Source organism: Mustela nivalis (genome assembly GCF_964662115.1).
Source record: "Mustela nivalis genome assembly, chromosome: 16".
In the NCBI taxonomy this organism is placed as follows: Eukaryota; Metazoa; Chordata; class Mammalia; order Carnivora; family Mustelidae; genus Mustela; species Mustela nivalis.
The window spans coordinates 17,051,741-17,076,856 of NC_139035.1; the positions used below are offsets into that span (position 1 = coordinate 17,051,741).

At 48.7% G+C, this 25,116-nt stretch overlaps 1 protein-coding gene and 1 long non-coding RNA gene across 7 annotated transcripts in view; both read left to right on the top strand.

Moving 5' to 3' along the window:
* The window catches only part of LOC309849348, a 128,288-nt gene extending 119,830 nt beyond the window's left edge, over window positions 1-8,458 (top strand). The window contains exon 4 of the long non-coding RNA XR_014303664.1: window positions 7,906-8,458. This is a non-coding gene — a long non-coding RNA (uncharacterized lncRNA). The remainder of the gene's footprint in view (window positions 1-7,905) is intronic.
* A 4,043-nt stretch (window positions 8,459-12,501) lies between these two features.
* CACNA1E (calcium voltage-gated channel subunit alpha1 E) overlaps window positions 12,502-25,116 on the top strand; it is a 497,661-nt gene continuing 485,046 nt past the window's right edge. For all 6 annotated transcript variants that reach the window (XM_082701733.1, XM_082701731.1, XM_082701735.1 and 3 more), the window contains exon 1: window positions 12,502-12,952. The gene's annotated coding sequence lies outside the window, so the exon portion shown is untranslated. The remainder of the gene's footprint in view (window positions 12,953-25,116) is intronic.

The window sequence follows — 25,116 nt, forward strand, 5'->3', positions numbered from 1 at the left end:
CTTCGTTGGCCACTCCAGGGGATTTTCTGAGCAGGCTACCTTCAGATCAGCAACTACTGTTAGGTTGTATAGTTACATTGTTGCAGTAGTTTTTGGACATTCTGCATCCATCAATTTGCTTTCTGACCCAACAGGATCTACTCTTCAAATTGTTTTATGAGGAGTGCTGTGGCTTTGTTTTATTCCCTGTACTTTTTCCTCCTGATCGGTCTTGTAAAAAAAATCTCACTGATTTCTCCTTCCTTGGAAATCCCAACACTTATTGTCCATTCTGCATAGACTCAAGTCATCATGTTGTTGATGCTCAACTGGTTCAGCTCTCATATGTCACCTTACACATGAGAAAACCAAGGCCCAGAGGGCTATAGTCAGTTTCCCAGTGTCCCACCGTCATTGGATGGCAAAACTGGGATGAGAATCTGAGTTTCTACAGACTATTCAGTAAGCTTCTACATGCGTGGCACTACCCACACTCCCACACTTCTTATTATAAACATATAATAATAACAATAAGGAAAATAATAATGTGATATGTCTGTATAAAGCATTATGCTTTCTTTCTATTTTTTAAGGTTGAATAATAATCCATTGTATATGTATACGACATTTTCTTCATCCATTCATAACTTGGAGGATTTTACACAAGTGTGTAACCCAGACTGTGATTTAGAACAGCCAGTCTGGGGATGCAAGGCGCAGTGTGGTCCAATATGAAGTAGAGGGGACAGAAGGACACCAGGGCACCAGGGAGAGGCTGGTGGAGTTGTCTAGGCAAGATGAAGGTGGCCTGGCCTCAGACATGACAGAGGACTTGAATTCCAGAGACATTTAAAAGGTAGAATCAGTGAGATTTGATAAAGGTGACAAGATATTTGTCCTTGTTTTAAAACTGCAGAGGTGTCTTTATGCTTAAATCTTATGCTTTATTTCTTAAGTAAATGAAAAAAAATTTTTTTTAGTGAAGATAATACTGATTTGGCTAGATGGTTAGCTCCTAAGATAGACAACACTATGCCAATATTTAGTCCCTAGAATGAAGCTCCAATTTTGGACAGGGGTACTTACTCGGCTATTCCATGCCCTGGATAAAATGTACCAACACTGTCCTCCTTCCTTTGTTATGATTCTGTGCTCACCAAGCAGCCTCTGATGACTAATTTGGCCTTGCAGATACCCTGATAGCAAGAAGGAGGTATGTGGCTACAGAATTTGTATACATTTCTCCAGGCCCCAGAAAGTACAACCTCCTGTATGAATTAATAAACTGGCATTCCAGTGTTTTAGTCTCTGGGACTTTGGTTTATGTGACACCCCACACCCTGAAACTGAGTTTCTGAAACTGTCCAGCTGAGCTCAGATTCTAAATGGACTCTGCTGAGCCGTGACTGCCTTGGGGGTCCTTGTAGGGTCCTTGTGGGGTCCATCTTGAGCAGGAACCCACTACCCCCGCCATCTGTGAAGATCTGTTGAACAGTAGCAGCAAAGAACCACAGCCCTCCAAAGAGCGACTTGATGTTTTCCCTTCAGAACATCAAGGGACTTGATGTTTTCCATTCAGAACATTCTATTTCATGCTTTGTTAAGATTCTTTCACAGGCTGGGTTTGGTACTAACAAGGCCTGATGGCAAAACGAGATAGAGACTGAGAGGACCTGGCCAGCAGTCCTAGAGAGCTGGAAGACAAGGACATGCCTGGCTTTTAATTCAGATTAGGGAATATTTAAAAAAAAAAAAAAGTCTTGGAGCCAATGAGATTCCTTTTTTATTTTTATTTTTATTTATTTATTGGCCAATAAGATTCTTATTCTGATTACCAATTCTCCAGAATTTTCTGTCTCACCTACATTTAGGATAAGGAATAAATGGGCCTGTGCCTGTACTGACAGCTACTTCCATAATAACATTGTCATCAGCCACCCTCCCCAACTCAGAACTGTTTCTTCTCAAAGAACAGCAGATTAGTTAAGCCAGCTTTGCTTTCGGTTGCAGAAACTGGGCGAGCTCTACATCACGTGTCTCTTCTGTTCCTCCTGCGACCAGTGGGACAAACAAGGCCTGTTCTCCTCACAGTGGTAGCAGAGAGGCAACCCTCAGGTGTGAGCACATCTTAAGCGCTGGCCTGAAGCAGGTCTGCTGGAATCTCATTGGCCAAAGCAAGTTACATGGCTGAGCCAATGTCAAGGGGGGAAGAGTTCCCTGCCTTCTTGTGGGAGGAGCCACCAAGCTACCCAGCAGAGGGTGTGAACAGGGGAGGGGCAAAGGACTGAGGACATTGAGGCAGACCCGGTTTGGTAATCTTGGAATCATGATGTTATTTATGTCCCTGGGAAGGGTTTTTCTGCAGATGAGAAACTTTTAAAAGAGGATGTGGTAACAGTTTGGTGGGTTCTCAAAAAGTTAAACATAGAATTGCCACTGGATCCAGAATTTCACTCCTAGGTGTACATCCAAAAGAATTAAAAGCAGAGACTCAAATCAGTGTTCTTGGCAGCATCGTTCACAATAGCCAAAGGGGCGGAGGACAACCCAAAAGGCCATTACCAGATGAATGTAATTATACAAACAAAATGTGGTATAATGTACATTGGAATGTTAGTCTTAAAAAAGAAGAAAATTCTAACACATACTACAAATGAATAAACCTCGAGGACATTACACTAAGTAAAGTAAGCCAGATATAAAGGCAAATCTTGTGGGACTCCAGTTACACGAAGCATTAAGAGTAGTTAAGTTCATCAGGTTGAAGATTTGATGGGAAGTTGTCCAAACCTTCCTATTATGATGATTGGCCTAATCAAATATATTCCTGGAAGAAAAAACGAATGGGTGTCTCAGGAACTATCAGTTTCCAGTGGACGCGGAGCAGGAGTCACTTGTCAAATATTTGTGCTTTCCTTTTTTCCTTCCCATAAAAGCTCTTTGAAAATATGTCAGTGCCATTGATACCAGCGTGGTGAGGAAAGCAAGGTGCTATTTGTGTTGTACATTAACAAGTAAGGAGGTCTTCCCTTGTACAAAGATTTTATGCCTTTATTGTCTTCTCTTTTCTTCCTCTCTCTCCTGCCCCTCACTTCCATGAACCTGGAAAGCCATAGATTCTAATTGCTGCCTTTGCATGTAACAATATTTTAAGAGTGCCTGCCTGGGGGCGCCTGGGTGGCTCAGTGGGTTGGGGCCTCTGCCTTTGACTCAGGTCATGATCCTGGAGCCCTGGGATCGAGCCCCGCATCGGGCTCTCTGCTCAGTGGGGAGCCTGCTTCCCCCGCCCCCCTGCCTGCCTCTCTGCCTGCTTGTGATCTCTGTCTGTCAAATAAATAAATAAAATCTTTAAAAAAAAAAAAAAAGAGTGCCTGTCTGCAAAGACAGGGCTGGCGCTTGCCAGGGAAGCAGGGAAGCATCATCTGGTTAGATGGACCTGTTGTCAGACTCCAGGGAAGTGTCCCCTCCAGGCCTGGGGAAAGAACTTTTTAAACTCTCTGATGACTCATTTGCTCTTTGCTCAAGGATCCTGGGCCTCGAAAACTTGGGTACTGCTGGGTTCTCTGAATGGACATCGTTTTGCACATTCCCTGGAGATGTGAAACTGAATGTTGCCACTTTGGCCTTGGGCTCTTCCTTAGACAGATAATGTCCATGGAAATCTGGTATTACCAGCGTCCCAGGGACTGTGGATCTGGCTTTCCTACCACTTTTCCTAATGGCAAAAGAGACTAAAGAAATTGTAGACAGAACCAGCAGCAACTAAATCAAAGTCCCCAAAGTGGACAATTAACCGGGTGGCCTGTGGTCCAGGCGATGGAAAGAGGGGGACCTTTGGTGACTCATTGTCAGTGTCCATGAGGCTCAGGTGGAGGCTGCTGGGAGCACCACCTGCTGTTCCCGGGATCCTATAAACACCATTCATACCTGACCCATGGAAATGAACCTGCTTGTGCTATTTTGGTGTCATTAAGTTAAATCCTCAGTCCTGCCCATCCCCCCATTCTAAACATCTAAACATACAGTGGAGAATAAATCATCCTTGGAGTGGAGAGATCTAGAGGGATCTGTCACGGACGATGAGTTCACAGGGATGGAAAATGAAAACCTGAGAAGCCTTGAGTGGGCTATGGAGGAAGACTGAGAGCGTTCATGTGGAATAGTTCACACACTGTGAGGTTGGGAAAGATGATGGCTACTTCTGGCTTACTGATCCTTTCTAAAGTAATCTATATGAGTGGGATTTAAGGATTAATTTTGAAGCCTTCCCTGAAAGGTAGCAAGTTGGTTCTCAGATTTCTGTGTGATTTCAGAGCTAGGAGGTGCCTGCCTGATAAGTTATCTTATCCATTTTCTTGTCTTCAGGTTGGACCAACCCAGATACTGGACTCAATTCCAGCTTTCTGAAAAACAAATAAACAGAACTAAAATAAACCCCCCAAATCTTCAATTTAAAAAAACAAATGACTTGACTGTCTTTCTAGTAATATTTGCTGAGTATTTTCTATGTTCCAGGCACTGTTTTTGATACATGACAGGCAATATCTCCCAGAATCCTTACAATTGCCCTATAAGAAAGGCGTTGTTGTTGTTATCCAGTTATGTAGAGGAAACTGAGGCCGAGAGAGCTCACGTGTTATTTGGCTGGTGGGCCGTGAGTGGGCAGGGAACCCCAGGTGGCCCGACTCCAGAGCCTACCGTCTGGAGAGCCGTCCGGGAGCCACTCCGTTCTCTCTCACTTCAGCACACCTGCTGCTGTTTGGTCTCAGCTTGTTAGGAGTCTGCTCGGGCGGCTGTAACAAAGGACCACAGACTGGGTGGCTTAAACAACAGAAATGTATTTTCTCACAGTTCTGGAGGCTGGAAGTCTGAGATCAAGGTGTTGGCAGTGTTGGTTTTTTCTGAGGCCTGTCTCCGTGCCTTGTAGAAGGCCATCTTCTCCCCTTGTGTTCACACGGTCTTCCCTCTGTGTGTGTCTGAGTCCGAGTCTCTTTTTTTTTTTTTAATTATTTGACAGTCAAAGATCACAAGTAGGCAGAGAGGCAGGCAGAGAGAGGGAGGGGGAAACAGACTCCCTGCTGAGCAGAGAGCCCGATGTGAGGCTCGATCCCAGGACCCTGAGATCATGACCCGAACCGAAGGCAGAGGCTTAACCCACTGAGCCTCGCAGGTGCCCCCCGAGTCTCTTTTTATAAGGACACTGGATGCATTTGATTAGGGTCCGCCGAATGACCTCAATGACCTCCTCTTAATGACCTCTTTAAAGGTCAAAACACAGCCCTCTCCAAATACAGTCATATTCTGAGGTTTTATGGGTTACGACTTCAATATGTGAATTTGGGGAGGGGACACAAATCAGCCCATAATGCAGGGGGATGGACAATGTGGATCCCATTGAAGCTGGTAATGGTTACATTGTTTCTTGCTTTTCTCTTCTGTGTGGAGGAATAGTCCCACCTCTGCTGCTTGCCTCCCGGGTCTTCTCTTTCCCGCTAGTTAACTGTTTCACTGTTCTTTTCTCCATGAATGTGTACAGTTTCATGTCTTGCTCTGTAAGTGTAAGATTCAAATTGAAAGCATACTATGTCCATATACATTTAGTTTTCCTCTTCCCTCTTACTGATTCATAGAAAATGCCCATTCTGGGTTGGAGGAGAAAACTTAGGGTAGAGATGGAGGAGATAAGAGAGTATAATAGAGTAGAGACATTTGGAAAAGCACTCTTTTCTCTCTTTACGTACCATTCAGGGCTGCCTTAGCAGTTGAGCTGGGTCCTTTCTGCCCTATATCACATGTTGAATTATCAGGCCAAAGGGTTTCTCCCATATGTGGCAAGCCGTTTGGGACCTCTGGAAACCAGGAATCGGAACCTAAGATGCTCAGGCTGAGGATAGCTAAGAGCATTGCTTGGGGCCTCCAGGCTGGTTAATGGCTGAGCTGAGACAGGAATTTGGCTTCCATTTACCACCAAATGAGTTTCCCTCTTCTTTTCCACGATTGAACCTTATTGTGTTACTCCATTGATTAAATGAAATTGTGTTTTTTCTTTACTCTTTTAGGTCATCAACGTCTGAAGAAGAGTCTGGGAATTAGTCCCAATAGGTTCCTGGTTCTGAGATCTTAGCATGGAAGTGTGTTGAAGTATTTTATTTGACAATCCAATTTAGGCAGTTTCTGATAGATAGAGAGATAGATAGGACCATATCTGAGGCTAATACTATCTTGAGAAATTATTTTGTCCCAAATTTATATAAGATAACCATTTTAGAGAGGCCTCTTGTCAAGGGCTCTGGAAAGAAAGCACCTGTGTTGGAACCCTGCCCCCATTCCTGTGGTTAATGCTGGTCTGGGTCCTTAGATGTTATTCTCTTACAGTTTTTTTTTTTTTTAATGAATTAGTAAATATGGCTTTTCTCACCCACTCTGGAGTGGCTGTCTTTCATACACAGAGGAGAAAGGGTGGGTGTATATGACCTTGGCGGCCTCTAGACATTGCTTAGTCTGAGACTTTTCCAGGGCAACCTGTATGTTGAAAGTCAGAGTTTTCAATACCCTCCCTCAGAGATAAAGCCAGAGCCCCCCAAAAAGGTTAGACTCTGTTACAATGTATTTGACTTGAAACTAACTGAACAGGGATGGTGCTGGAATGCAGATACAGCAAGCCAGTGAGCAAGGGAACGGGCAGGAGTGAACAAGCTGCATCTGTTGAATGGTGAACCCCAAGAGTTCAATTACCCCAGTTCCCTCCACAGAGGGTAACCATGGAAACCTCATAAGCCAAAGCATCACCAGTCTCCAAGCAGAACACTCACACACACACACACACTTACATGCATGGCCCTGGAGGGCAGTGTATACATATGACTATGTATGCCTGTGCTCATGTTTGACTTATTCTGTACGTGGGGTGTGTTTGTGTGATGCCTTGACAGTTTCTGTGTGTGTATCAAATGGAATTAGCATGGGCGTTTGCTGCCACATGCTTTCCGGTTCTGCTCTCGGGTGGTGAAAGAGCGTAGGTTTGTCCTACTGTTTGGGTGGTGCACTTGGAGCTGGTGAGAGGACGTGCCTTTTCAATTTAGTCGAGGGTGCTGTAGTGGCGTGCTTTGGGCATACAGGAAGGTTTTTAACTTATTTTTCCCATATCAGATCTCTATTGCATGCAAGTGTACAGGAGGTGGACTTTTCACCAGCTGGGAGGTGTTATTCCCCCAGGGTGGGGAAACAGCACGGATGCATGCTGGGCTGCTCCAGTCATCTAGTGTGGATGCAAATTCAGGTTTGGGAAACAGTGTCTCCCCCTCCCCCCACCCAGGGTACGTGCTGGCTTTTTCTTTATTCTCTTCGAGCTTTCTGCTCTTTCTACTTTAAACCTTCCCCTGTGTTGGAAGCTGAGGCTAGCCTCCTTATGGCAGGAGGAGTATGGGGAGGAGGTGGGGAGGTGAACTCATGGAAGTCTGCTGATGAAATGTGTCATTCAGTATGTGCATGATATCAAGAAGATTGTGTGTTACTTGGCAGACTTGTGAGGGTAAGGCAGGTCCATCTGGATTAGGGATTCCTGGGGAGAAGAGCATACGAAGACCGGCCTTCAGGAGACATGCCTGGGGTTCTGAGCTGTGAATGAGGATGGCACGCTGTGCAAAGCCTCACCCCCGTTCCTGAGGCTGTCTGCCTAATGGAGCTCTGGGCACACGAGTGTGAGCGCTTCCATGTTTGTGTGTTTGTCAGCTCTGTCCCTTCTTCTTTACGTAATGAATGACTGAAAGAGAATTCACTAGGGAGCATTGAGAAGGAACTCTTTTCTTCTGAATTCTTGCCCCTCATTCATTGGGAACACTTTAAGGGTTCCCAAATGGAGAGGTCTTGTTTGTCCATCAAGAAATGACTGTCAAAAGAATCTTTTCTTTTCTCCTTTGAAAACAGCCACTTCCTGGATGACAGAAATCCACACTGGCATCTCCCAGCAGGGGCCTGAAACACTGCCCATCTCCTCCCTGACTCCTCAGCCCATGGCCAACGCACCTCTGATGGCACCCTCTCAACTGCCGTCTGCTTTCCTCGTGGCCCTGCTCCCTATAAAGGAGTCAGGCTAAAAGACTATAAGATATCTGACATCAGGCAGTCGCCCAAAGCTCTGACACCTTGGAGGGAACTTCTGTTCCTGCATGGGTTGAGTAACTTGTTGAGTTTGCCCAAATGGTGGCACAGGGCACCCTCAGAGATGGGCCGAAGGAACCACCTCCTTGGCGTTTTCACTTTCCCCACGCCTGCTGGAGCCCATTTCAGTCCCTCCAGGAGCTGTTTCCCTAATGGAGCACCCCCACCAAAGTGACTGAAAGAGCCCATTGCGTTGGCTCACCACCTCATCAAAACAGTTTGAGAAGGAGGTCTCCTTCACCCCATCCACGGTCGTGCAGGGGAGGCTGACACTTGAATGGGCTCCCCCTCTGGCTTCCTCACCCTGTGCCCTTTTTGGGGTGTATGTTGAGTCTTTCACAGCCAGTGATTCAGAAACCTGCCGTTTGAAGGTTTTTGTTGTTGTTGTTGTTGTTGTTGTTGTTTTATTCAGTCTTCCAACCACCACTTGTTAAATGCCATCCAAGTAGTGGCCACTGGGGATACAGCAATGAAGGAGGCACTATTGTGACCCTTAGTGAGCTCGCCTGTGTAGAAGTAGCAGCTTCCTGCTCAGCAGGGAGCTGGGGTACAAAAGGGGCTAACCCAGAGCGTGGATAAAGGTGGCAGGGAGTTTTCTTAGAGAAACTAATATCTCATCTGCCACCTGAAGTATGGGGGGAAAGTTAGCTAGGTAAAAGGGGGTGATGGTACTCTTTCAAGCAAGAGGGAATGAAATATATTTTTTAGAGATTTTATTTATTTATTTTGACAGAGATCACAGGTAGGCAGAGAGGCAGGCAGAGAGAGAGGGGGAAACAGGCTCCCCGCTGAGCAGAGAGCCTGATGTGGGTCTTGATCCCAGGACCCTGGGATCATGATCTGAGTCGAAGGCAGAGGCTTTAACCCACTGAGGCACCCAGGCGCCCTGAGAATGAAATATTTAGTTAAAAAAAAAAAAAACCCTGCTTCACAGGTGAACCCTCATGGCAAATGGTATTCCTGAGAGAGAAAAATGGGGCGGGGGAGAGAGGGAGAGAGAGAAAGAGGCACAGGAAACAAAGAGGCAAAGAGACAGAGAAACAGAGACAGGTGGACAGAGAGGAAAGGCTGAGAGGTGGACAGATGACAGAGACAGAGGCAGGCCAGGGACAGAGGCAGGCCAGGGCCCCATGGATTGTTAGAGCTGGAAGGAACCCTAGTGAATTTTACAGATAAGGAAACTGAGGCAAAGAAAGTCATTTGCCAGAGTCATGAAGGTATTTAGTCTGAAGGCCGAGTCAGGAACCTAGATCTCAGCTCCAGTAGGTTTGAGAGAGGAAGGGCTAGAGAGGGACAAGATGGGGGGAAAGGGAAGTCAGAGATGGAAGCAGACAGGGAGAGGCCCGAGAGACCATCTTCACTGGTTTCACACTATCAGGCTTACTGGAGGGAATGCAGGGAAAGTTTAGATGAAATCTGAGCTAGGTTTCTTTCTTTTCCTTTTCCCTTTCCCTTCTTCTCTCCCTCTCTTTTTCCTTCCAACCACATCCTGCCTACAACTAGATGGCAGGGAACTGGTTGCCATGGCTACTAAATGGCATTCGAGCAGGCTGAATTATTAAACCAGGGTCTTTTCTTTGAAGCCAAGGCCCCAGTGTGAAGTACCATTAGGGGGCGCAGTATGGGGTATAGGTTTGTGCCCGGGGCTGTCCTAGGTTCTCTCTTGCTGCTCTGGCTCTGAGAGAGGACGGTGAGTCTTGAGCCTTGAACCCCCCCCCCCCCCACCCCCTGGCTGGCTATCACAGAGGCTTGGGAGCGGGAGGAGGTGCAGGGAGGAGAAGGTACATCTGCTGGGGTGAGGAGTCGGAAGGAGACACGCCCTGTGTGCTGAACCCAATCCCCGCATCTCAGACTACTTCCCCCACCTGCTCCGCCTAGAGCGAGAAAGGCACTGGGCAACAGCCACCACTCATTCAAATGGGATAAGAACCAAAGCCAATATTTTTGTTATGTCTGAAATGACACCATATTGTTCTAATTAGTTGTTACTTGTAGCCAGAGAGGCAAGAAATAAAATGGCAGGTATGTCCAAGGGGGTCGTCCTTGGGCATCTGGGTTTGTGATGCCTCCTTGGAGAGGTTAAGTAAATCTGTCATGGAACCATCCAGTTGGTGGGCATGGCCTTACCCCAATAGTATGAAGGGGCCATCAAGGAGAATCTTATTTGTGAGCACAGTTGTTGTTTGTTTTGATGATGGGGGGGTGGGTGAGTATGGGTGCTCTTCTCTGAAGGAGATTCTAAGCCAGGAAAACCATCAGCCTTCTGGTATCCTAGCTCTTTAAACTTTCATTACAGAAAGAAACCCAAACATTGTAGTGTCAACGTTCCTGCTTAGGGATTGATGGAAGAAGGGCTTCAGTGCTGGTAGTTGCCCTCTCTGTATGCATATGCTGGAGTAGAGTAGGGGGCAGAAGAGTACGTTTTGGAGCTAATGGAGTCATTCTCCTTCCTTCTAACAGGTTCGATATATTCTGAGGTTAATTTCCTAGAGTGGGAAAATCTCTCTCTCTTCCTCTCCACTTTGTGTTTTTTCTCCCTTGAGAGGAGGGCTGCTGACTCCCCCAGGCAGCTAACCTAAAGGAAGGTTAGGATTCTGACCTTCCTTTTTGCAGGGCCCAAGATCTCCTCCACAAGAGGGGCTCCCGTTGCACACTCATGCTGGAACTGAAAAAGAAAATAAAATTCTTTTTTTAAAAGATTAATTTATTTATTTGAGGGAGAGAGAGTGAGAAAGAGAGAGCACACAAGTGGAAGGGCAGAAGTAGAGGGAGAGAATCTCTAGTAGACTCCCCAATGACAGCAGAGCCCAAGGTGGGGCTTGATCTCACAACAGTTTTCAGAACTGAGCTGAAATCACGAGTCAGAGGCTTAACCGAGTGAGCCATGCAGGTGCTTCCAAAACCAAATTTTTAACAGGGGAAATTAGATGTGTAAGACTTTCTCAAAATCTGTCAGTCTGGGAACATCTGATGTGTTGCCCTAATTTTTTTTTTTTTCTTTTATCCTAATGCCCAGTTTTTAACGTCAGAGCTAAATTCCTGGTTTTCTAAAAGTCTAGTTCCTAGACACCAGACTCACTTCCTTTTCAGTGTAGGTGATGATGTTCAGAACTTACCTGAACCTGGGGTCAAAGTCCTGGGTCCTCACAGAGTGACCCTCCCAAACAGACCTTCAGAGGGGGAGGGGGAAGTGAGTGAGAACAGGCCAAGGGAGGTGGCCCGGCCCCTGGTCTTCACTTCCATGCCCTACCCTAAAAGGAGAGGAGAGGGGACCAGAGTCCTGTGCCTTGTGGCTATTGAGTTCCCTTCAGTGAAGTGTTCTGAGATGTGCCAGGCCCATGAGGGGGTGGGTGGATGGTGGCAAAGCTGGCTAAGCAGAATCCCTGCTCTCAGCCATGGCCATCAGCCTCAGCCATATCAGCTCTCAGCTCCATAGTTAAGTGGGAATGGCTGTCTGTCCTCACTGAGCTTTGGCAACCCCCAGAACCTGGCTTCAGAGGTTTTGCCCCCTCCTTGTCAGGCCTAAGGAACAAGAGCAGTGAGGGAGAGAACTCTCCCCTTTCCCCTCCTCCCCACCCTGGTTCTACCTCAATCCTCCTGCCTCCTCCTCTCTCTCTCCTGGGGCCCTTCCTGTGCTCTGATTCTGAACTTTTGGTGGAGGGTGGGCATCTGCTTAGAGCCAGCTGGAAAAGCCCCTCTGGGGACCTGCCTGGACTGAAGAGATGAGCCAGAGCCCAAGGTCTTCACCAGCAATGGCTCTGGGAGCATTTCTGTGATTCTTGAGGCAAGATATGCAAAGAGCCAGAGACATGGGGGAAGAGGGAGCCCTCTGAGAGAAGCCTTCAAAATGACAGTCTGACTCGGTCGTTAGGACTGTTTATTTTGCGTGTTGCCTGCCCCTTCCAGAGGCAGCAGACTCCCCGCCGCCGTAGCTGGGGCCCCGGTCCTTGGGCAGCATCTGACTCAGGCACTGGTTCCCCCTCCCCACTTCCCTTTCTCCCTGACTCCTTAAAGCCCCCAGTGCGCCTGTTTCTCTTCAGATGCAATCATGCTCTTGCATCACTGCTTCCCCTTGCCCGACGGCGGGGCCGGCGGCTCACAGCCTGGAGCATCTGATGTCCAGGCGTTGCTCCCGCCCGCAAACCGGGACAGTTCTGGAGTGGAATCGCCTGGGGAAGTTCGAGGTCGCTGAACTTTTCCGGAGGAACCCTGACCCGAGTTTCTCGCCCGCAGGCTGTTTACTACCCGGAGCCCCCGCGCCACTCCCCCCCGGCCCCGCGGCCCCCGCCCCGCCCCGCCCCGCCGGCCCCGCCCCGCCCGCAGCCCCGGGAGTGCGCGCGCCCGCCGGCGGCCGTCCCCGCGCCTCCCCGCCCGCTCCTTCGCCGACCCGCGCGCGCTGCCCGTGTGGGGACCGCGGCCGCTTCCCCGGGAGCCGGCTCCGAGCGGTCCAGCTCCTTTGTTATTCCCCGTGTGCCCTCCCTGGGGGGTGGGGGGCATGTGTGCGAGTTGTCTTGCTGACGGTCAGAAATTTCTTTTCCACTGTGTGGGCAGGAGGCAGATTTTTTTCCCTTTTAACTGTCTTCCTTCTGTTTTATTTATTTTCCGCTTCCCCCCCGACCTCCTCCTGCCTTCCTTCCCCCTTCCTTCTTTGGGTTGCTCCTTCGTCCCCCTTCAGTCTCCCCATCTTTCCTCCCCTCTTGCTCCGTTCCCCTCCCCCCACCCTCTTGCTCTTTTGCAATAATTCAGGCATGTCTCGGGAATCCTAGCACGCCCTCTCCATTCAGCCGAGCGCGGGACCCTGCGTGAATTCCAGGTAAGCCCGGGGTCTGGCAGCCACGGGAACGGTGGTCCGCGCGGGTGTCCGCTGCTGCCCGCGGCCCTGCGCTGTCCTCCCAGGCGGCGGGCGCCGCGCCTCGGTCCCGGCGCTGCTACCTGTTGGGGGGCTGCTGGACGGCGGGGAGTCCTCGTGTGCCCACACCTCGGAATCCGGCGCTCCGCCAGCTTTGCCTCTTCCAGCTCTGCCCTTTCCCGGCAACTTCCGTGGCGATCTCCCGGGCGTGAGGAAGCCCCGTGCCGTCCGGCATTTCGGGGTGTGAGTGGCGTGCCCTTGCCAGGCGCCCGGGCGCCTTGTGGCTGGTTGTTGCGCGCTGGCCCAGCCCGCGGCGAGGGAGGCTCGTGCGACCTGGGAGCGCCGCCAGGCTGGGAGCAGGTGCCCGCCGCCGGGTCTTAGCGAGCCTCGCGGCCCCCCGCAGCCCTTGCGCCAGCCACGGACACCGGGCAGTTTTGCATGGGGGACCCCTCGAGGGGAGGACTCGCTGAGCAGGGACTGAGCTTCCAGCGAAGTTTTGTGACGTGAAGCTGCGTGCGCCCTTGGGGGCGTCCCAGGAATGGTAGGCTGGGTGTCCGGAGGCGGGGGTCGGGCGGGTGGGGAGTGGACCCAGTCCTGGCTGACAGTTGGGCCCGGAGCAGGGAGAGGAGTGCGGAGAAGTCAGGCCACTTGGAGTGACTTGCTTGCTGTTGGGTAGAATTTGGGTCTCCCAGTGTGAGAGTGGTTGTGCATCCTTTTCCTGGGATGGAACTCCCAGTTCTTTCTGCCTCTTTGCTTTCTGCCCTTGCCTGGGAGAGAATGATGGGAAACACTACGCCCTCTGAACCCCTAAGACTGAGGCATCCACCTCAACGCTGGGGACAGATGGCGGTTTGTCCCCTTGCCCAAGGTGGGTGGGGTATTCTCCCTCACACTGGGTGGGTGACTGTGAGTCCACTCAGGTTGTGCAGTTCAGGCTGAGTGAGTGGGCTCTGGACCAACATCTGGGGGCTTGCAGTGATTCGCTGGTTCTTCCCTTTGGAGGTGATGGTGGTGGATTCTTACCTACTCTTGGGGGTGGGGGGGAGCCCAGAGCTGCCCCATGTCACAGAGACATCATCCTTAGAAGAAAGGTGGGATGGAAGGAGCCAGGAAGGCTCAATCCAGAGAAGCATTTTCCTGAAAGGATAGGATGTTTGTGATGCTTAAGTAAGAGCATGGTTTAAAAAAAAAAAATAGAAAGAAAAAAAGAAAAATGTATGGCTTTATCTTTAGGGATATGAGAGTTAGAAAAAAGGGGCTCTCTTTACTCAGCTGGAAATTAGGGTAGATGCCAGGGGAAAACTTCCTCTTGACAGTTTCAAGAGGAATTACTAATGGAAAACAGAAATTCCTCTTCTGCAAATGTGTAAGTCTTATATGATTGGGCAGCCATCTCCAGATCCTGGAAGAAGGCACGTTTTTTTTTTTTTTTTTTTTTTTTTTTTTCCTGTTTGCTTCCATTCTCCTGTTTTTGTTTGTTTGTTTTGTTTTGGTTTGGTTTGGTTTTTTTTCTTCACGTGCTAGGTCTCTGGCCAGCTAGCAGGTTTTATTGCTTTGTGTTTTTTTTTTTTTTTTTTACCACTTTGTAGTAATGGGTCTTCATGTAATTTATTGTGCAAGCCAGGACAGTTCTGAGAGTGGACAGAGAGAGTCATAGTTACATAAGGACAGTAGAGGCTGTCCAGACAAGGATAAATGATTGCCCTAAGAGTGATCATATATATGTTCAGAGGTTGGGACAGGTCACAAGGCAACGTGTGTTAGTTTCATATCATCTGGATCTCGCATCTTCCTTTCTGTCAGGATTTTCCCTGACTCAGATCTCAAATGGACTTTATTTTGGTTCTCTCTGAGAATCTAGCCCTGAATACAAATCTCTTTCTCTTGATGAACTCTTCTTTCTCCAGCTCCACCAGACCCTCCAAAAATCCCATTCCCAGGATGGGGACTTCGTGCTCTGACTACAGGGATTACAAGCGGAGGGTGATACACACGGAGCTGCCTCTATCCCTCTGTCTGCTTCTTGGCCATATTTATGAGCCTGGGGCTCCCAGGAGGCGGTCCGTCTGCCAGGAATTCAAGTGTGTTGATGGCAGCGTGATATACAGTGACCCTCTCAGTCACACAGTTGAGTTATTGGATTATTGCTCTCATACCTCTTTGACTCTCTTGTGGCTCTTGACTCTCTTGGGATGAAGTGTGTGTGTCTTAGTTTAAAACTAAACCGGAGACTCATGTTCAAGAATTGTCCGATTGCAGGGAAATACCTGGCTTTTACTCCCTCGCTTGTGTGCAGGAGCTATGAGGATTCTTAGGGCATGTGTCTATTAGTCACACCTTCACTCCCCTGGGAGCCCCTGGATCTGTCAGGGAGCCAAGTCCCTCAGGGCTTCCAAAATTTAGCTACCATTGATTGAGGGTTTATTATGTTCCAGATATAATACCAAGCAATTTTTAGACTTTATTGTAAATAATTCTCATCCAACCTTGTGAGGTAGGTTTCCCCATTGAATAGATAAGGAAACTAAACCTCAAAGAAGTTAGTAACTTGCTCAAGTTCACCCAGATAGTAGAGGGCAGAGTTGGGATTCAAATTCAAGGCTATCTGACTTCCTCTGTGCAGTGGCGCTTTGTTGTGCTGAAGTTTATATGGTCAGCATTTGGCCCACAGTGTTTGGGGTCCTGGGGATGATGGACAATTCTAGAGTGTGGTGGGTTGGGCACTCCACTTGTCGATCCTGCCTAGTTCTTGACTCATGTTGCCCCTGTCCTTTCTGTCAGCATGACCTTTTCTTGGGCTCCAAGAAGTCTGTGTCTTCATTCCCTGCCCTGCTGCTGAGACTGTCACTGTAGGGTCTCTTTCCTGGATCCTACGCCAGTGAACTCATGAGTACCTGGGGTGGTAGAATCCTTTCTTGGAAAGGCAGAGCAGAGGTCATTATTAGGTTTTCAGTATCTGTCCACACTTTAGTTATTGAAGCCTGTCTCTCTCAGAATCACTGTTGAGTGAGTCCAGTTTTTCAGAGACTGACCGTGACCTAGACTTGGAGAGACCATACCTCCCCAAGAAGTAATCCTACAGATTAGCAAGGGAATATATACTCAGAAATAATTCTGTAGATTAGCAAGGGAAGCTGACCATACCAACCTATGTTGACTAGGTCCCTCAGATTCTTTGTCTATCATGTAAGTGAAAATAGACCGTTAAGTAGAAAATTCTAGACATTGGATTTACTGTTTACCCTGCAGCACCATAGAACAGACCAAGAACAGCAGCCTCGAGGCATGCCTAGAGGGAAAGCGGGCATTATCAGGTGGGGTGGGGTAGATAAAAGAGCCTTGCCCTGGAAGACTTGACTTCTAGCCCTGGCTTAGCCCCATTAAGAAGCCATGTGGCCCTCAGTCAGTCATTCACTTCCCTGGGCCTCTTTTGCCTTGCCTGAAAATGGAGTTCGGGCACATGCTTCCCAGGTATGTCCCTGTTGCGTGGCAGTCTAAGGTCCCACAGTTCAGGGTGGCCTTGTGAGCTGTGTTCTGCAAATCGTAGGCAGAGCCCTCCTCTCTTCCCCTCTTTTGGTGAAGGTACAGGGGCCCCTGGGGCTGATGGGTAGGTGTTTGTTGGAGGGGCCATGAAACAGGTATCCTGGGGAGCAGAGTGACTGCTCTTGGCCTCCTGTGGGCAGATCTCTGCCCAGTTTGTGTCTGGAAGAATGAGGTGGTTTATCTGGCCAGGGGAGAGCCTTTGCTCCTACCTTGTGTTTCCTCGCATCCCCTATAAGTGACAGAGAATCCAGAAGAGAAGCAAATACAATACTCTTGCTAACCAACGTCTGTAATGTGCCCTGAATGATGAGAAGGGCTGGGGATGGGTGATAGGACAGTGGGAGAAGGTGGTCTACAAGAAAGGGGGCTGCACAGTCTTTGTTCTCATGGCCCTTACATGTGCTGGGGAGCCTGGACCTAGGCCATTGGACGAAACATTCATGTGACGAACCATAAAGCCATCTGGGACCAAAAGGCTTATTATAAAACCATCTGTTAGAGTTGGTTACATGCACATCAGCTACCTGCCTGGTGGAAGCAAAGGTGTGTGATGCCTTTCTCGCTGTCACCTGGAAAACTCCTAGGGGTTTAATTTTCGTCTCTGACATGAGGATTCTGAAGGGTTCTGCTGTATGCTTACACGCATGGGTGTGGAGGAATTGCAGCAAATGAGATTCTAGAAGAGAACTGGGCTTTCCCAAGGAAAAGGCCCTCCCATTTTTATGGTTCCTGCGGTGTTGTTTGGAAAGATTCATCATGTGGCATCACAGAGGCTCCATAACTATATTGATCACACTTGAACAAAAAATTGCCTTCTGAAAAATGCTAGACTGGGATTGGGGTAAAGAGAGAGTGCCCTAGATTATCAGTGCGGGGTTAGTGTTGGCAGCGGCTGCCGCGTGGGCATTGGGGAAGGGCAGAGAATGGGGAGCAGCAGGAGGAAGGTCTGATGCTGTCTTGGGTGTGGGTCAGGCACTGCAGCCTGTGGTAGGGCCGCGAATCCATCCCTAGGGGTTTTCATGCAATTTCTAACCGGGATAACAGAATCCAGGGCTACACGGATGGGGACACCTTTTAATGGTGGAAGCATCACTGTTGTTGCAAAACGCAACCTAGTTCTTTGTCCCTTGTGTATTGCAGAGGTGGTATGTGTTTATGATTCTCTCATATATCTTTTGGGGTTCCCCCCATTCTCATGAACTGCGTGTGTACATGGCCTTTTTATAGGAGGAGTGGGAAAATAAAGATGAAAATAACGTGGTTCTCACTCTCAGATCATTGGTTTCTAGCTCTCAGTACAGTACTTTGAAGAAGCCTGGATTTCTTTTACCAAATTATATGTTATCTGACCATGTTGTCCCTGATCTGGCCTTGCTCTGGTCCTTACTGGCTGCAGACCATAGACAAAGCACTTAAGCCCCTGGACCTTAGCTGTGTTACCAACACACGGGCCCGGAGCCTCTGGTGGCTTGAGATTCCTTCCCATTTTAAGAATGATGACTGTTCCATGATTTTGTCTCACCCCTTTTCTCCCCCTCACTTTGTTCTTTGTCTCTCCCTCTTACTGTGTCATACAATAGAAATTTTTTGTTTTCTCTATTTACTGAGCAAGAGTTTTCTTCTTTTTCCTTAATTTAAAAAGGTGATGAAGAACATTTTATATATTTCTGCTTAAAAGAGAGTAAATTGAATCTCTGTTGACTTATTTGGTCCTTGATTGATGTTTTCTTGAGTATAATGATCCTCACCAGAGCTCCATGGCTTCTTTAGGGAAGGGATTTGCAATGGCAGGGGAACACATATCCAACAACCTCCTTCTCTCTTTGTTGCGTCTCAGACTCTGGGTTAATGAGCTGTTCAGCGCTGAAGTCTGAGCCCTGGGTACATCTGCCTCTGTACCCAGGCAAGCAAAGTCAACCTGCCAACCTCAGAACCTGGGCACTGGCCCAGAGCCGTCCCCAAGGTGTGTGTAGAAGGAGTCTGGACTGTGGGGTAAAGCCCCAGATGTGAACCTCAGCTCTGGTACTTAGTGGTAAAATCACAGCCTCTCCCTTCTTGCTCTCCACTTCCCTTCTCCTTTCCCACCACCCCCTTGTGCAAATGATGTATTCCTTGTGCCCATTCTGGGTCAGGCAGTGATCTGGGTGCTGGGAATATAGTAGCACACAAGCTCCTACTTTGGTGAAATTTTTTTTTAAAGATTTTATTTATTTATTTGACAGAGAGACACAGCAAGAGAGGGAGCACAAGCAGGGGGAGTGGGAGAGGGAGAAGCAGGCTTCCCGACGAGTCGGGAGCCCGATGTGGGGCTTGATCCCAGGACCCTGGGATCATGACCCAAGCTGAAGGCAGATGCCTAACCGACTGAGCCACCCAGGAGCCCTGAAATTTATATTCTATTGCAGGCGGGGCGAGAGAGAGAGAGAGAGAGAGAGAGAGAGAGAGGATAAATAGACAAGTAAATGTGGAAAATAAATGACTGATAAATGTCACTCAGGAAATTAGTATAGGGTGATGTGGTGGTGACTGGGTAGCTCTTGAGACTGGGATGTCAGGGAAGGCTTCTGAGGATGTAATAGTTAAGTGGAAGATCAGAATGGCAAAAAAAAAAAAAAAAAAAGAAATAAGATCTATGACACCAATTCTCTGTGGCCATTACGAGGAGCAAGTACAATTGCACAAGAACGTGTTTTATAGACGATAAAATAAATGCAGCACATTTTATATCCCATTAGGCAAAATTCCTTGAGGGCAGGCATTGTGATTAATTAATCACAGTCTCAGTACCTAGCCCAGTAGTAGATGTGGGTTGAAAAAAAAATTAGGTCTGTAAAATTGGGAGTTCACAGGGGATTTTTAACACATAAAATGAGATGGTGTCTGTGGCAGGCTTTTGTTAAAAGAATATTCCTTTCCTTCTTGCTGGTCTTGGCAGATTTCCACACTCATTGCTCTGGGGAGAGTGGAGAAGCGCTCAGAGAAGAGCATCACCAGGGCAGAGGGACGGAGTAGGACGGGGAATACCGAACAGGTAGACTTCCCGAGGAGGTTCCATGTTGCTTTTCTTGCTGTTCCGGGTCTTGTTGGCCCAACGCGGAGGCTGACTTCTCTGAAATTGGGAAGAGGTGCCATAGGCTCGCTCCTGCCCCCCATATCTAGGGGGAAGGCTTCCTTCTGCAGCCTTTGCCTTCCACCAGCCCTGGAGCCAGGCTCATCAGGTGCCCAGAAGACCTCAGTCCATTCTGCTCTCGGCTATGTCCCTTTCTACCGGCTCCTCTCCCTGCCACCCTGCGGGCTGAGTCAGTGTGCCCACCTACTGTGCCCACTGAGTCATGGCTTTTCAAACATCCAGGTATGAATCACTTAACTTGTAGCCCTTGAGATGTCTTGGGTGACAGCTGAGGGAGAAGACTTTGTGCCTGTCCCTGTCCCTTACCTGGCTGTTGCTTTATCACACTTCCCTGTACTTGGAGCCTAGAGCTCTCATCCCACAGCCCATCTCTAGGGCCATGAGACCAGTCGTTAAGAGTACTTGGGAGTATTCACTCACATGGTAGGGTCCTTCGGGGAGAACTCGCGGTCCCAAAGTGTGGTTCCTGGACCAGCAGCATCAGTATCGTCCTGGACATCCTGAAGCAGAAACTCAGGTTGGGGCAAACCTTCCAGGTGAGTCTGGTGCATGTTGGAGCTCGAGAACCACTGTTAGAGGCATTGATGAAGGGATGTACCAGAAACATGGTATAGCTTACACCTGTTGGGGATATAGGAATTATTATTCTTGTTTTATTTTTTTAAAGATTTTCTTTATTTATTGGAGAGAGAGAATGAGTGAGAGAGTGAGCGGGATGGGGCAGAGGGGGAAGGAGCAGAGGCAGAGGGACAAGAAGACTCTGTGCTGAGTGGGGAGCCCGGCACGAGGCTCTGTCTCAGAACTCTGAGATCATGACCTGAGCCGAAATTAAGAGTTGGAGACTTAACTAGCTGAGCCGCCCAGAGGCCCTAGGAATTGTTTCTCTTGTTTTATAGGAACAAACAAAAGTCTCCAGAATCCAAGATCACAGGAGGCGGTGGAGCCCAGATAGGCTCCAAAGGCAGAATTACTATGAGGTTGAGATGCTTATTTAAACTGCAAATATTTCTGGAGACTTCTGTTACTAACCATTAACACCTTAGTGCTCATTGCTTTATTGTCCCTTTACAGTAGGCTTCTGAGAAGAGATCTGGAACAAGCCAGGTGTCAGTGGTATTTCCCAGGTGCCCTCACTGCTTGGCCAGGTGGCCTCTGATTTGCTCTGGCTGGTTCCTCTTCCAGCTGGGAACTCAGCGACTGCTTTTTAAGTGTAGGTGCCTCCTTGACCCAATCCTGGTCCTTTCCACCTCTTATGGTACACACTCTCAGAGAGATTTCCTCCCCTCGCTCTCTTTAGCTATCATCCGTATGCTGACACCCTTCAGATTTGTTTTCTAGCCCAGGATTGTCTCCTGACTTTCAGCTTTTCCTTCTGACTGACTACTGGACATTTCTTTCTTTCTTTTTTTTTTTTTTTTTAAGATTTTATTTATTTATTTGACAGACAGAGATCGCAAGTAGGGAGAGAGTCAGGCAGGGGTGGGGGGGGGGAAGCAGGCTCCCTGCTGAGCTGACAGCCCGATGCAGTGCGGGGCTCGATCCCAGGACCCTGGGATCATGACCCGAGCCGAAGGCAGAGGCTTAACCCACTGAGCCATCCAGGCACCTCGGACATTTCTACTTCATCACTTCATAGTATCTCAGACTCAACGTTGTCCCAAACGGAACCCATCGTCATTCACCAGATATTATCATCTGCTTATGTCACATTTATTATTGTTTCATCGGCTAAAGCAAGTCACAGGGTCAAGTTCAGACGGAGTGTGCAGCCCTCCAGGAAGCAGACATTGAGATGGGATTAGATGTGCAAGGACTTTATTAGGGGACATACCTATGGAAGATAGTAGGAGGGAGCCAGGAAAGGCTAGAAGAGCTATCAGGACAGGCTACAAATCTGACCCTGAATGACGGACAGAGGGAGGGGTGGGGTGCGAGGGCCCAGCCTGCTGTTCTGTGTCAGGGTGCTCAGCAAGGCTACTCGGAAGCCCTTGGACCAAAGTCAGCCTTCAGATGTGTTTCATGTTTCCCAGGAGTGGGCCTGCCTTAGTGTGGCTGCCCTGCTCCCTCTGCGCAAACACGGTGGCGGATTTCAGAGCCCAGAGCTGGGGCTCTTGGTATATTAATGCCCTGTAGTTGGCATGTCTGCCAGGCACATTCTTTTTTTTTTTTTTTTTAAAGATTTTATTTATTTATCAGAGAGAGAGAGAGAGCGAGCACAGGCAGACAGAATGGCAGGCAGAGGCAGAGGGAGAAGCAGGCTCCCTGACGAGCAAGGAGCCCGATGTGGGACTTGATCTCAGGATGCTGGGATCATGACCTGAGCCGAAGGCAGCTGCTTAACCAACTGAGCCACCCAGGCGTCCCTGCCAGGCACATTCTTGAGGCTGCTGTGGGGCTACTACTCTCCCTACCCCCCTTTCACGATCAGACTGAGGGTGCCTCTGTGCTGAACAACCGGCTCCCAAAGCCATAGTCCTGATCAGCTGTCTGGGATGGCCCAGTGAGGCTGGGGCCCATTTCTTAGCCTACCCTCTGACCTGTGAGGGTCTCCTAGGCTTAGGTCTTTGTTGCGCCTCCAACTTCCTCCGGCGTTTACCTACCACGGCCACCTCCTCCCAGCCCTCCATCTTCCCCTCTTCTCTGCCTGTGTCCAGTTCATTATGGCTGAAACTAATGGCTGAAACATCTCCAAAATGTCAAAGCAGGCATTAGTCATCCTGGTGAGAGGCTGGCCACCTAGGGAGTGAGCAGAGCAGGTGAACTTGGAGGTCAGGTGAACTGACAGGCAGGTAGGCAGGTGCCTGGAGATCAGGCAAACACAGCCTGGGTGTGGTGTGTGGCTGCAGAAACTGTCCCCAGCTGCCGTCGTGCTCTCTTCCCTATGCGGTGGGGGCCAGGCTTGGTGGCATCCTAGAATTGTGGCTGAAACTCTGTTGCTGGAACATAAAGCTTCCCAAGACTCTGGTGAGTCCAGAGAGATGTCAGACAAGTAACAACCAAGCAGGTGGGGCCTCGGTTCTGTGCTAGAGGACTTAGAGCCCCAACTCTGGGGCTCTCATTCATTCTTAAGTGGCTCTGCACAAGTGACTTATTTTCTTTGAATCTCCGCTTCCATGGATGTGTGTAGGAGTCATACCTACCCCGTATGATTTGTGTGAAGTTTGAATCAGTATAAGCAATGAACAGATATTAGCTAGAGATTATCGGGACTTGTTTTGGGTCAGGGGATGGTGCTGAGCTCTCAGAGGAGGGCATAGAAGGCACAATGGCAGGAGGTCTGGCTGGACACTGCCACAGTGCCCTTCAGCAGGCCACCTTCTTAATCTTCCATCCTACAACATTTCAGAGCCTCGAGCTTGATAGGTATCCAGTAAAGGCTAACTAAATGAGCATATAAAATATTTGAGGGAGGCAGGCATGTGGGTTGCCTTGGATCTCATCCTGTTAGGCGTAGCTTTTGTAGGCACATAAAGTTGGGAGGGTTTGGGGGACACTCATTTGTAAAGGCCATGCAAACCATTAAGACGAGCACCGTTCAATTAAAAAAAAAAATACAGATCGCACGCCCACTTTATTCCTTCCCTCTGCTTTTTAAAGTTTCATCGCCAAATTTTCAAGGCCCAAATATGAAGTGCCAATGAAATAATTTGCCTTGTAAACTGTAGGGCTTGAAAAATATGTATAGTGTCAGCAGTTATGTGGGAAATAGCTCCTGATAATTTTGCTATTGTGTTCAGCCTTTAAAGGCACAGGATGCTTAAGGTTTGTATTGCTGTTTGCCTGCCCCTGAAGAAATGCAATTGAAAAATGGAAGATTTTTAATTTTTGTTTTCATTGATCCCGAAACAATCTTCTATTTTGTGGGGGGGTGGTCAGAGGGCCTTTGAGGGAGCTCTAGGAGATGTAATTATATTCCAGACCTCACCCCAAATCCTGTACATCAAAAAATGATTATACCTCTAGTACAGTGATTCCTTTTTTTTAAAAAAAAGATTTTATTTATTTATTTGACAGACAGAGATCACAAGTAGGCAGAGAGGCAGGTAGAGAGAGAGGGGGGGGAAACAGGCTCCCTGCTGAGCAGAGAGCCCCGATGTGATGCGGGGCTTGATCCCAGGACCCTGAGATCATGACCTGAGCTGAAGAGAGAAAATTAACCCACTGAGCCACCCAGGTATTCCTAGTACAGTGATTCTTATGTTTTGGGGTCCTAGACTTTTTTGAAAATTTGATGAAAGCTATGGACTCAACCTGGTGAAATGTACATCCCAAATATTCATGTAATATCAGGGGGACCCCAGGACGTCACGAAGCACTTCCTACTTGGAGCCTGGGTGGATCTCCCCAGGTTGAGAATATTTTTAGCATCGTGAATCAGCCCCAGGGAGTCTGGGCAGAGCTCAGAGGACAGAGATGCCAGGGGGAGAGGCAGATCTGGGACTTCTGGTGTGCAGGACCCTGCAGAGATGTTTCCTTCTCCAGCATGCAAATGTGCCCTCCCTGTGGATGCTTCCTGCACCTCGCAGGCCCGGGTCCCTTCTGCAGCTGGGGGCCCGACGCCATCCAGAAGGCTGGCTGTGGTCAGCTTGGCCCACAGGAAGCGACCCATAGCCACCTAGCAGAGGGAGGCCTGGAGGGAGGTTGATGCCACTCCTCAGCCCCCTTCTCTCCAACATGAACTTGGTGAAAAGTCTGTGGACAGGGCTTTCCCTTGCGCTCCAGCCTTTACTCCCATTACTTCTCTTCCTAAAATGTCCTGGTCTCCCCTCTCTGGCCACCTTCCAGAGTCTCACCTCCTCTGGGAAATATTTGGCATCTCTCCTATGTGCCTCACCTTCCATCATTGCTGTGAACCCCAGTATTATTATGGCCCTCCCCTCCTCTGTGCTCCTCTTTTTTGGTGAACCTTTTAGCTGTAGGACGTGGCCGTGCAGCGAGAGGGCAGATTCTCAAGGTCAGAGACTGCACCTTCCGGCTGGCTACCTGGAGGCCGAGAGTGGGAAGCTTAAGACACCAAATATGTGATTTAGGACAGCAGCTGGGAGAAGCAAGAGGGCTCCTGTGACAGCCGCAGGGGCTGTGAAAGGCAAGTCTGCTGGAGATGATTGCGTTTTTTTTTTTTTTTAAAGATTTTATTTATTTATTTGACAGAGAGAGGCACAGAGAGAGGGAACACAAGCAGGGGGAGTGGGAGAGGGAGAAGCAGGTTTTCCTCTGAGCATGGTGCCTGACATGGGCCTCGAACCCAGGACCGTGGGATCATGACCTGAGCCAAAGGTAGATGCTTAACAACTGAGCCACCCAGGCGCCTGATGACTGCGTTTTAATTTTATTTTATTATTTTTTAAAGATTTTATTTATTTATTTGACAGAGACAGATCACAAGTAGGCAGAGAGGCAGACGCGGGGATAGGGAAGCAGGCTCCCCCGCTGAGCAGAGAGCCCGACTCGGGAC